The 11466-nt window shown below is 40.8% G+C and overlaps 1 pseudogene; it reads left to right on the top strand.

The window, feature by feature from the left end:
* The first annotated feature begins 6004 nt into the window (after window positions 1-6004).
* LOC143398213 (large ribosomal subunit protein eL19 pseudogene) lies at window positions 6005-9724 on the top strand (annotated as a pseudogene).
* The last annotated feature ends 1742 nt before the right edge of the window (window positions 9725-11466 follow it).

The following is an 11466-nucleotide window of genomic DNA, read 5'->3' as shown; positions in this document are numbered from 1 at the left end:
TCTGCTATCAATGTGCCAGAAACTGCTGAGTTGAGCATGTTTAATTATGTTTCTCAATATGGTTTCCTGACTCTTCCAAACTAGGTATTAATACCAAGCTCATTTTATATACAAAGAAACTGAGGATCCATTCCCTCTATATTGCATCATGCTGTAGTTGTCTTTTTTACATTATGCAACATTTTCCAAGGGTGAGTTGTCCTTTCTGAGGATTAATTCTATAAATTTTCTTTTCTGGTACTTAGGCCTGTACTCACTGTATTACTACAGTCCTTTACACAGGAGGCAGTAGGAAGAAGGGGGATGTTTGTGGAATGATCGTGACATGATTGTGGACCCTTCTTGTATGTGTGCATGAATTTGGGACCAGAGAATAAGGTAGGTTGTGTCCTGGCAGTGCAGACCATGGCCCACACAGCAAGAATATGGCCCTTGATGGAAGCTTCTACACCCTGGGTCAGAGCTGATTGACATTTTGCATACTAGTCTAGTTTAAAAAATAGGATGGCAAATGTGGCCACATGCATGTTGATTATTTGTCTCTCAAAGAAAAGAAATATTTTAAGGGCAGTTCACATTTCTAAATATAGATGTTTTTTTCTTTGTTTTCTTAAGAAGCCTTCATAAAAGGAGGACAGGTTTCCCAACAACTGATAGTTTTCCTATTGGTGTGCATTGTGGAATCAAACAGTACACTTCCGCCAAATTACTTCACTAATCCCCCTGCTGCTATACCAAGTCTCTTGGTGGAGTTTGTGCCAATCTCTAGTGCCTGCCTCATGGGGCATGGGCTAGGGGTTCTTTTGTCATCTGGTTGTGGGAGAGTCCCAGGAAGGCAGGCTGGCTCCCTCCCTGAGGGTCACTCCCTGGGCTTGCCTTTGGGATGGAAGGACAGTGAGCATATCGTCCACCATTCTGGTGGTCAGCTTTCCCAAATGCCAAGGCCATGTAGAGGACAGGGAACACCAAGGGGATGTCCTCTAGGATCATGGACACCAACATTTACCCATAAGAATTCATTTTGAAAAAAAAAATAATTCATTTTAAAATTTTAAAAAAGTAATTTCCAATTAGTGAGAGCATGGCTTCCATTCTCTTCAAGATATTTAAATATAAATAAATAAATAAATGTTAAAAAAAATAGTCACACTCACCTGGTGTTGAAACTCTATTCTACTGCTTATTAGGTGCAGATCCTGGGAAAGATTTTAAAAATTCCCTTTTGATCAAACTCATCATCTGAAAAATGGGAATAACACTAACTGTTGCACAGAGTTGTGGATAATGGCTACTGAGAACTCTTACATCATTGGGGCTGTGATTAAATGAGATGATGAGATGATATGAAAAGAAGAGATTATCCCTGTGCTAAGTTTAAAGGAAGCATCAAAGGATAGCTTCTATATTATTAGGACTTTGATAAGAAATATCTACTGTTGATGTCTTTCTCCTTATATCTTAAAATCAATGAAGACACAATTGGACTTTTAAAATGAAGGTCCATCTTCATACATATAAAAATATACCTGTGAGATCAGTTATATCCAAACATTTTACTATTTCCATCCACATTCTCTCTCTTGCCTCCTTTATATACCAAATAATCTCCAAATACTTTCACAGCAACAAAAATTATTATTTTTTCGCACAAGGGATTGAACCCCAGGGGCGCTTAAACACTTAGACATAACCCTAGTGTGCTCGCTCTCTCCCTCTCTCTCTCTCTCTCTCTCTCTCTCTTATTTTTATTTTGAGACAAAGTCTCACTAAGTTACTTAGGAGGCTGAAGCTGGCCTCAAACTTCTGATCCTCTTGCCTCAGCCTCCTGAGGCACTGGGATTACAAGTGTGTGCATCCAGATTCATGTTTCTATATGTTTAAAATGTGCACTAACTCAGGTACAATAACTCACCTGTCCTTCACACCTGTCCTGTGTTGAAGGCGTTAGTCTCATTTCACAGTTGGGGAAACACTCTCAAAAAGGGTGGGTAATCTGCCAAGGTGGCACAGTCTGTTAGTAGAAAAGTTGAAATGGAAACAGCCCTTCTCATTATTTCCCACCACACAAGTCTCTGACAAAGAAGAAAATGCTTGGTTGAATCTCCCTTCAACTTCTATTTTTCCCTTCCTGGTATGCAATATCTTAAGCTTCTGCAGAGAGCTCTCCAAGGCCTCAGAGCGTAGAGAAGCATCCCAATTGACATTGCCACCAGTACAGGAAGCATGGTGAACTCCCCCTCCTGTTCAGTCATGGTTATATCCCCTTTATTTAAGCAGGGAAATCAGGCAGTTGGAATGAAGCATTTTCTATAGGGGAAAACTGAGTCACTTGTATTTTGGGGATTTCCACTCTAACCTCCCTCTATGCTGACAGATGGTGAATAGCTCCCAGGTTTTGGTGGCTCATCTGCATATTGGCAGCTTGTCTGCAGTTCCATTCAGTTCTAGGACTCATACTCTTTTATTTCCTTCCTGTTTTAGAAATTACCATTAGACTTTAGTGACCATTATGAGCATCCAAAGTGAGGAAAAGATTGTGTGGGTTTCCTCTTTCAATTCTGAAGATGGGACTTTTGAACTGGAGTCTATGGCCAGTGTATCTGGTGCTGTCTTTGTTAAAGGTGAAATAGCACCTTCAAAATGACAAAGGTTTTATTCACTTGTTTCAGAAAAAGTAAGGGAAAGGAAAAGGGGAGAAGAAGGGTGAAAAAAAGGGGAAATGCTAGAAAAGATAAAGGCTGACAGGAGTGAAAGGTTAGAACCCTGGCAGCATAAAGTGCAGTATTAAAAGTTCTTCTCATCTCTTAGATATGTGTTAGAATTACATGTTAGGTTTTTAAAAAATACTGAGTATGGGCCTCACCCCACACTTACCGAGTTAGAGTCTTGGGATTAGCACCCAGGCTGAATTTGTAAAGTCTCTCAGGTGTTCAAAATGAGAGTCAAGTTGAAAAACAACTGAGTTCAATCCTATAGAGTCCTCCACCTCAGAGTTTCAGACTCAAATAGATAATCTTAATGCAAACACATCTGCATGAGGACATATAGTAAGAGAAGGTTCTAGACCAAACACAATAGCCATAGATAACATCAAATATGACATGAGAAACAAATGCAAAGATGAAAAAATAAACATAAATTGTCAGGGATGAGAAAAAGCATCTTGGTTTTATTGCATCTAGTTGATAGGAGAATAGATTCTGCTGTTCATTTTTTAAAGTTGTAAATAAGGGCTTCAACTAGTTCTAATTTGAAAGGTAATGTTTTAACTCTTTCATTATTGTGATGTATTTAAAACCATATAAAATTATACAAAGAAATTATCTAGAATGCATGCAACTTATTTTAAAGCTATACAACATTTCATTCTTATCCCAGAATTGTGAATAACAAAGTCCTACATAAGACTGCATATGTTGTCCAGGAAAAATGGAAGTATATGTAATATGCTCTGAACATGTATGAGCATATATTCACAGTCATATTTAAATGAATTCCAAGTGGTCACATATCAAGTGAAAAGAAGTCAAAGATTTACAGTCTGGTAAGGAGAGGTTCTCTGAGGAGCACTCTGTGGAATGCATTTCTCTTGGTAGTAGCTCTGGTGGACTCAATTCAATTCTAAGCATATTTCTTTAATCCTGGCCTCTCACTGGGTCAGAACCATTTGATTTCAAGTACTATTGTAGGAGACCCAGGGACAATGATTATTGAAAGATCTGTGACAAACTTTCTATGGAAATTGCTTTTTTTTTTTTTTTAATCTTTTGATCATGCTCAGAAACCCTGATTCACCTTGGTCGAAAAGTCCCAGGACTACCTCTATTTCAGCATAGGGGACAAACTGAGTGCAGCTGGTGGTCCTCAGATGGTAAATATGCCAAAAACTCTGTTGAGGGATTTGGGGGTGTTTGTTTTTTTGTTTGTTTTTTTGTTTGTTTGTTTTTAAATAGGCTGCTTAGCAAAGTGCTTAATCAGCTTCGTATATTCTTTGTATCACTTCAGGAAGATTCATCTGGGTAATTTAAGGACATTGACTGGAAGAGAATTTTCAGAATTGGTAGTATAAACATTTTGAAATCAGATGGTCGAAAGGATCCTGTGGTTAGCCTTCACCTGAGATAATTCTCAACAGGTGGCCCAGTGACAATGATTCAAGGCAGCTCTTAGGTGCTGCCTGCTAACTTAGGATCATTTTGGTATGTACCAGCAGCTTACCAGAATCTTTTGTTGTTTGTAGTTTGGGTTTTTACATTTACAATTATATTTCATAGTGATATTTATTTGATCTCTTTCTTCCAAGGTTTTTACATCCTTTCTGGTCTATTTTTGATTTATTTTTAGATTTTACTTTTTTTGGTGCAAGGGATCAAACCCGTGGCCTTGGTTTCAATGTGTCAGGTGATATTTCTAGTGCAGGGTTAAATAGTAAACAGCAGCAACAGCCACATTCTTGTTGTGTTGATCTACATCCGGGCATCACTGTGTTGTTTACCCAATGAAAATGATGAAGGTTGAAGAATGATGAAGGTTGCCATCCCTCTCAGTCCCCAGATCAAGTGACAGTATCAGGTTTTATGTGACAGGACCACTCAGGCATTCCTGGAATAAACTGCAGAATTGACAGTACCATGGAAGCTCAACAAATGTCAGCTACCATTATTTTCTCTTTAGGTTTATAAAAATAATATGATTCTTTTATATTTCACACAATGAGGTTGGTGGGACCATAGGCCTTGGGGCAAAGAAAAGAGCAGGAGCCTGGCTGGGCCTAAAAAATGCTGCAGTACCTTTTATGAAGTAAATGAATGAATAAACTAATTTCTAGACTGAAAAATCACCACTGTAAACACACCTTATCTCTCTCTGTATTTGTAAATTTTGAGATATATGCCCTGTAAGAAGCATTTTCAAATGTTCTTACACATTTGTAACTGAGTATTTAAGTGACAAAGCCAGATGACTAGAGGAGATTTCAACCCTCAGAGAGTCTCACTACCCACTACACTCAGTCTACCAGCCATGAAGACTTTGAAGGGTAGGGGACCCAGGGGAACTCAACCCTGTTGCCCCTTCCAGTGGGTCACCTTCCAGACCAGTGATTTGTACAGGAGAGACAGCAGCTCCTTTTCTTGTTTACTAGACTCAGAAACTGAGACATGTCTTTTCTTTCTCTCTCTCTCTCTCTCTCTCTCTCTCTCTTTTTTATTCTGTTATTGTTGTTAGCAATCAAGAGCTCGAAAAACAAATGGGATTTCTATAATCTCAGCTCTTGAATGGATGAGGGGGGCAAGAAACAAACCATACCTCCCTACTCCCCTCAACTCGGTATTACCCTACCAGGGAAGGATGGTGTAACTTTGATTTTCTTAAGTTCTGCCAACAGTTTTGAAGTTGTCCAAACCCAAGCCGCCCCTGGGGTCAGCCTGGGCTTGGCAGGGGGTGCTCACAGACACTGCTTGCACAGCTTTTCTGCGATCGCCTTCTCTTTCTGCAGTCTTCTCCCTCCAGACGGATTATCAAAGTACACCGCAATACCGAGAATCTGCTCGAATGTCCAGTAACACATTCCATTTCTCAGAACGATCTTATTATTCTGAAGTACCTTCAGCCTCGAGCTGCCCGCCGCTCGAGTTACCTTAGAGCTCGAATCCTCTTAATCAGAAGCGACCAATTAGACATCGATTGGCAAAGCTCTGCCGCATTGTTCAAGAGCCATAAACTTTTATGTCTGCACCTGAGGAGGGATCCTGATGCCCGCGCGCCGACCCGCAGCCTGTGGCTACAGGGTCCCTAGCCCCGCTGCTCCAGGGCCGCGCCGGGCGGGAGCTGAAGCCCACCAAGCTAGCCTGAGGGTGGAGAAGCCACCGGGGCCCTCGAGCTACGCGGCGCCTCCCTACCTTGCATGTTTTCCGGCATCTGCCCCTGTTCCCCGTGCGATCCAGCCAGTCCCAGGGCTTCCGTCTCCACTTTGGGCAGCATGACAAGGCGGCCGAGGGCGGGAATGGGGAGTCGATATCGGTCCGGAAGCCCAGCACCTGGACACCAGCTGCACAGATTCAACTCCGGCGGAAAGAGGGAAGGGGCTACCAGGATGCCGGTTCACCCACGCGCTCGCCTGAGCGTGCCTCCGCCTCCTCCCGAGCTGCCCGGCAGGACCTCGGAGCCCTGCCCTATCTCTGCAGCCCTGGAGCCGCCCCCGAGCTGCGAGGAGGTCAGGTTTAGGAGACGAAGAGAAGACTGCGTCCGGGTGCCCCGGCTCCGCTCGGCCAGGGAGCAGCTGCCCGGGGCAAGGATCCGCGAAGCGCCGAGCTCCCAGCGGGCAGCTAGGCGGCCGCCGGGCTGCCACTGCCGCCGCCACGGAGCCGCTGCCTCCGCTCCCGGACGGCTGGGGCGACTCCTTCCCCTCCCTCCGCCCGCCCTCTGGCTCAGGATCGGCAGGGGTCTCTCTCTCTCTCTTTCTCTCTCTCTCTCTCTCTCTCTCTCTCTCTCTCTCTCTCTCTCTCTCTCTCTCTCTCTCTTTCTCTCGCCGCACTCCTCTCCTGCCTCCTCTCGGCTCTCCTCGCCTCTCCGCCCCTTCCCCCTATCTCTTTCTGCCTCCCCCTCGCTCCCTATCACAAGCGCGGAGTTAAGTTCCAACCTCCCTCTCCTGCCTCGTGGACTCCTCTCGCGTATCGGAGAGCAGCCCCTTCCAGCCCCAAGGGTGACGGTGCTGGGAAGGAAAGGGGACAGGCGAGGAGACCGGAGGTAAGTAGGGCCCGGGTGGCGGGGGTGGGGGGTGGGAGATTGGGTTGGGATGAGGGGTGAAGACAGTGAATGGGGACGCGGGTTCCCGACTCAGGTCGGACACTAACCGCCAGCCAATGAGGATGCTCCAGTCCCTTGGCCGGCCCCAACCTCTTCACCCCGCCTTAACCCACTCCCACTCCACCCTGGCCCAGGGCGGGGGGATGTAAATGCTGCTGGGTCTCAGAGCTAGTGATTCTGCAATCTTTGTAATGTTTTGAACGACCAATAAAAATAAATAAATAAATAAATAAATAAACTGAGACACCTCTATAGGCTGAGGATTATAAATAGGGTGAGAAGCCAGAGACCCCACAAAGGCATGATTTCTCAACTCACTCCAGGGTATACAGGTGTGTGGGGAATGGAGGAGAGACTAGGCAACGAGAGGAATGGCAGCAAAAAAAAAAAAATGACATTCCCACTGAGGTCTGCCAGTGAAGGTAATGAAGATATTAGTTTACCAGGAAACTCTGTTATATTCTTGAGCCTGGTTATCTTACCATGTTTAAAGGCAGGTGAAAGTATTTTTTTTTTATTTAGAAACTGTTATAATAAGTTATACTTAAATTTATAATTATATGCATGATGGGGTATAAAGTGATGTTAATGATTTTACAAATAATTAAATCAAGATAATTAACATATGTCACCTTGTGTGAAGGTATTTCAAAGTGTATAAATACTCACCCCTATTATTTAATAGTGAGATAGTGGTTAAGAGCCTTTCCTTGATTATCTAACAACTCTATGTATGAGCTCCAGCTCTGTCAGTTATGGGTTGTGTGATCTTGGGCCAGTATATTAATTAAGCCTTCATTTTCATATTTGTAAAGCAGCAATAATACACCACCCTCCTTCTTAAGGTGCTTGTGTAGATGAAATGAGAAAATGTACATGGAAGTACCATGGAAGCTCAACAAATGTCAGCTACCATTATTTTCTCTTTAGATTTCTATAAATAATATGACTCTTTTTATACTTCATACAATGGGGGGTGGAATCCAAGGCCTTGGGGCAAAGAAAAGAGCTACTTATATCCCTGTAGTTTTTAATGATGTTGAGAACTATAATACAACTTCCTATAAAATACATTTTGGCTCAAAGCCAAGGGAGGTGTGATTCATAATGTTGAAAAGTGTATGCCTCTTGGCCTTGAATAAAGTCTAAGTGACCACAAATTCAGATGAGACATGAGTCCTTAAAATAGATTGTTTATAAAAATTACACATTTAAAATATATATATATATATATATATATATATATATATATATATATATATATATATAAAATCAGCTATAAAATGATCATGCAAAGCAATATTCAGTACTAGTGAATATAATATGCATATTCTAATATAGACATTTAGGCTTTTTTCATATTGTATTCTATTTTAAACACATTAGTCAAAATCTAGAAGAGGAAAATTCCAAACATAAAAAGGACATTTATTGGAATAGCAAGTGAAATATTTAGCTTACAATATGACACATTCATGAAGCCCATGGGTCAGCACACTTTTTTTTGTGTGTAACAGGATAGTAAATCCTTTAGAATTTTCAGACTGGTAGTTCTCTGTCCCAACTACTCAACTCTGGTGTTGTAGCAAGAAAGCGATTACAGACAACTTATAAAATAAATTACTGTGATTATGTTACCATACAATATTGTTTATATTGGCTTGTGATGCTAAGGCTGGAAGACTTCATGATTCTCAAAGCCAGCTTCAGCAAAAGCAAGGTGCAAAGCAACTCACGGAGACACTGTCTATAAATAAAATACAAAATAGGGCTGGGGATGTGGCTCAGTGCCCCTAAGTTTAATCCCCAGTATCCCCTATTGGAACGAACAAACAAACAAACAAAATAAGTGGCAGGCCAGATATGGCCTTTGAGTTTTGTGTTAACTTTATTAAATATATGTATATATATATATATATATATATATATATATATATATATATATGTGTGTGTGTGTGTGTGTGTGTGTGTGTGTGTGTGTGTGTAATATATATATATGGAGAGAGAGAGAGAGAGAGGGTGAGGGAGAGAGGGAGGGAGAGTGTGTGTCATGCATTGCATTCAGGATGTTTTGGTAAAATGTGATAGATGAAAAACTAAAATGATTCACCGAACTCTTCATAAACAAGTTTAAGTAAATATGATCTCTGTACTATGTAACCATTTGTACACTGTTAACAAATGAAGATGATTGTGTGAATATATGGGTAAGTTACATACATGTAATATGTTACAAGTATTTAATGTTTAAATCTTATACATATTATGAAAAGCTTCAAACTATATTGGGCTCTTTCCTTTCACAGCTACAGCTGCAGCCAGAAGGAAGCTGAGACTTCAGAAGAGGCTTGCCTCCAGTGTCCTCTGCTGTGGTTAAAAAAAGATCTGGTTGGATCCCAGTGAAACCAATGTAATCTCCAAGCCCAACTATCAGACTATCAGATCTGGATCAGATCTGGAAGCTGATCAAAAATGGCTGATCATCCACAAAACAGTGACTATCCATTATGGGGCTGCATGTCAGAAAAATACCTTGGCTCCCCAGAGGCACAAACATGTGGGCATAGGTAAGCAGAAGAGTACAGCTAATGCTCCAATGCAGGAGAAGGCCACCTTCGTGCAGAGGATGCAGATTCTGTGTAGGCTTCTCAGAGATACCGTGAATCTAACATTGACCACCACATATATCACAGCCTCTACCTGAAGGTAAAGGGCAATGTGTACAAAAACAAGTGGATCCTCATGGAGGATATCCACAGCTGAAGGCAGATAAGGCTGACAAGAAGCTTCTGGCTGATCAGGCTGAGACCTGCAGGTATAAGAACAAGGAAGCACACAAGCGCTAGGAGGAGTGCTCCAGGCCAAGGAGGTAGACATCATACAGACTCTGTCCAAGGAGGAAGAGACCAAGAAATAAAGCTCCCCTCTTGTGTTTGTATATAGTGGCCTTGGTGATAACATAAATACTCCTTGGACTATAAACAAACTTTATCTGTTAAAAAAATAAAAACTATATTGTACCAAATTTTTAGAAGTTAGAAGTTTTCTAAATCATCCTTTTTACAATAAAAGAAATACAATTAATCTGGTCTTTGATTTGTGAGGTTTAAAGAAGTCATGTTACTTGTGTTAAAACCAGTAATAGTTCATCACTCTCCAAATATTTCTGCTCTGTTGCACATATTTTGATTTTTTTTAATCTTCAACACCGTTCTGAATTTCACTCACCATTACATAAAATGTTCAAATTTTCAGCATTGAATTTTATTGGAAATGTATAATTGTCTTGTTGAAACTCATGTCCTGAAAGACTATGGACATATTTAAAAAGCTAAATAATGAAATGTAACTAAAAGTAATATTCAGAAAGAACTTTAAGTGCATCCCGATGATGGTCACTGGTAAAAACTGGCAAAAACAAAAATCTTAGTACAAGAATATGTAAATATAGTTGGAAACCTTTGGCTAATATGGAAAATATTAGAAAATGAAGCTGTCAATTGTCATTTGGAAAACAAAAGCTATGCTTAATAGAGGACAACTTTTTTTTTTAAGTCAAGCTCTTATTTATAACCATATAATTTATATGGTAAAGATTTTATTTTAACCATTGTGGTTAGAAATACTATATCTATACTTAAGCACTTAGCTCCAGTCTAGAAAATTAAGTAGCTTCTGGCTAATTCTATCAGTTTGACAACTGTATTTTGTTGAAGATGAACTAAAAGAGACTGGTTTCTCATTATGGGAATGAAAAATCAATGGAACTTTAAATCATCACACTGTCTTTATAAGTTCCAAAACACAAAATGTAGTGATGTGCATAATGAGCTCAAGAGGCTTAGAGAACATCATGGCCTGTTTGGGCCACAATATTTTCTGCACTCAGAAAGCAGTTCAAGAATTTGAAGCTGAGCAAGATCTAGAGATGTATTGATTTCTTTTTTTCAAGAGGACTTTGGTTCAAGGGCAAGAACTTAATGTTTCCTGACAAAAGAGACAAGTGCCTTTCTTTCCTTCTCTCTTTCTCTCTTTCTCTTTTTCTCTCTTTCTCTCTCTCTATCTTTCTCTCTTTCTCTCTCTCTCTCTCTCTCTCTCTCTCTCTCTCTCTCTCTCTCTCTCTTTCTTTCTTTCTTTTTGGTACTAGGAACTGAACCCAGGGGTGATTTACCACAGAGCTACATCCCCAAACCTTTTTATTTTGAGTTCTCCCTAAATTGCCCATGCTGCCCTTGAACTTGAGATTCCCCTACTTCACTGGGATTACAAATGTTTGTCACTGTACCTGGTGTGTGTCAATTTTTTTACAAACCAAACTTGAATGGCATTTAATTAATTATCCAATTTTGATTTCATACATGCATAACCTTGTAGATCAGCAAAGAGTTTGTTGGAGTTTGTTGAGTGAGATGAAAAGTGCTTAGGACAGCACCTGACCTAATAAATTCTCAGTGCACTTTATCATTACCTTGTTAATATCAACATTTCTTACTGTGTACTGCATATCTTGGGATAGTGGAACAGTGCACCTTGATACTTGTCTGACAGTTTTGCCACTAGCCATGTTCACAGCCCACAATCCTCCTCCCTGCCACCTGGTCCTTCTCCAACATCCTTGGGCAGTGGTTTGCAAATAGGTGCACACCAGCATCACTTGCA

This window comes from Callospermophilus lateralis, chromosome 4 (genome assembly GCF_048772815.1).
Source record: "Callospermophilus lateralis isolate mCalLat2 chromosome 4, mCalLat2.hap1, whole genome shotgun sequence".
Taxonomy (NCBI): Eukaryota; Metazoa; Chordata; class Mammalia; order Rodentia; family Sciuridae; genus Callospermophilus; species Callospermophilus lateralis.
This window is presented reverse-complemented; position numbering and strand designations above follow the sequence as displayed.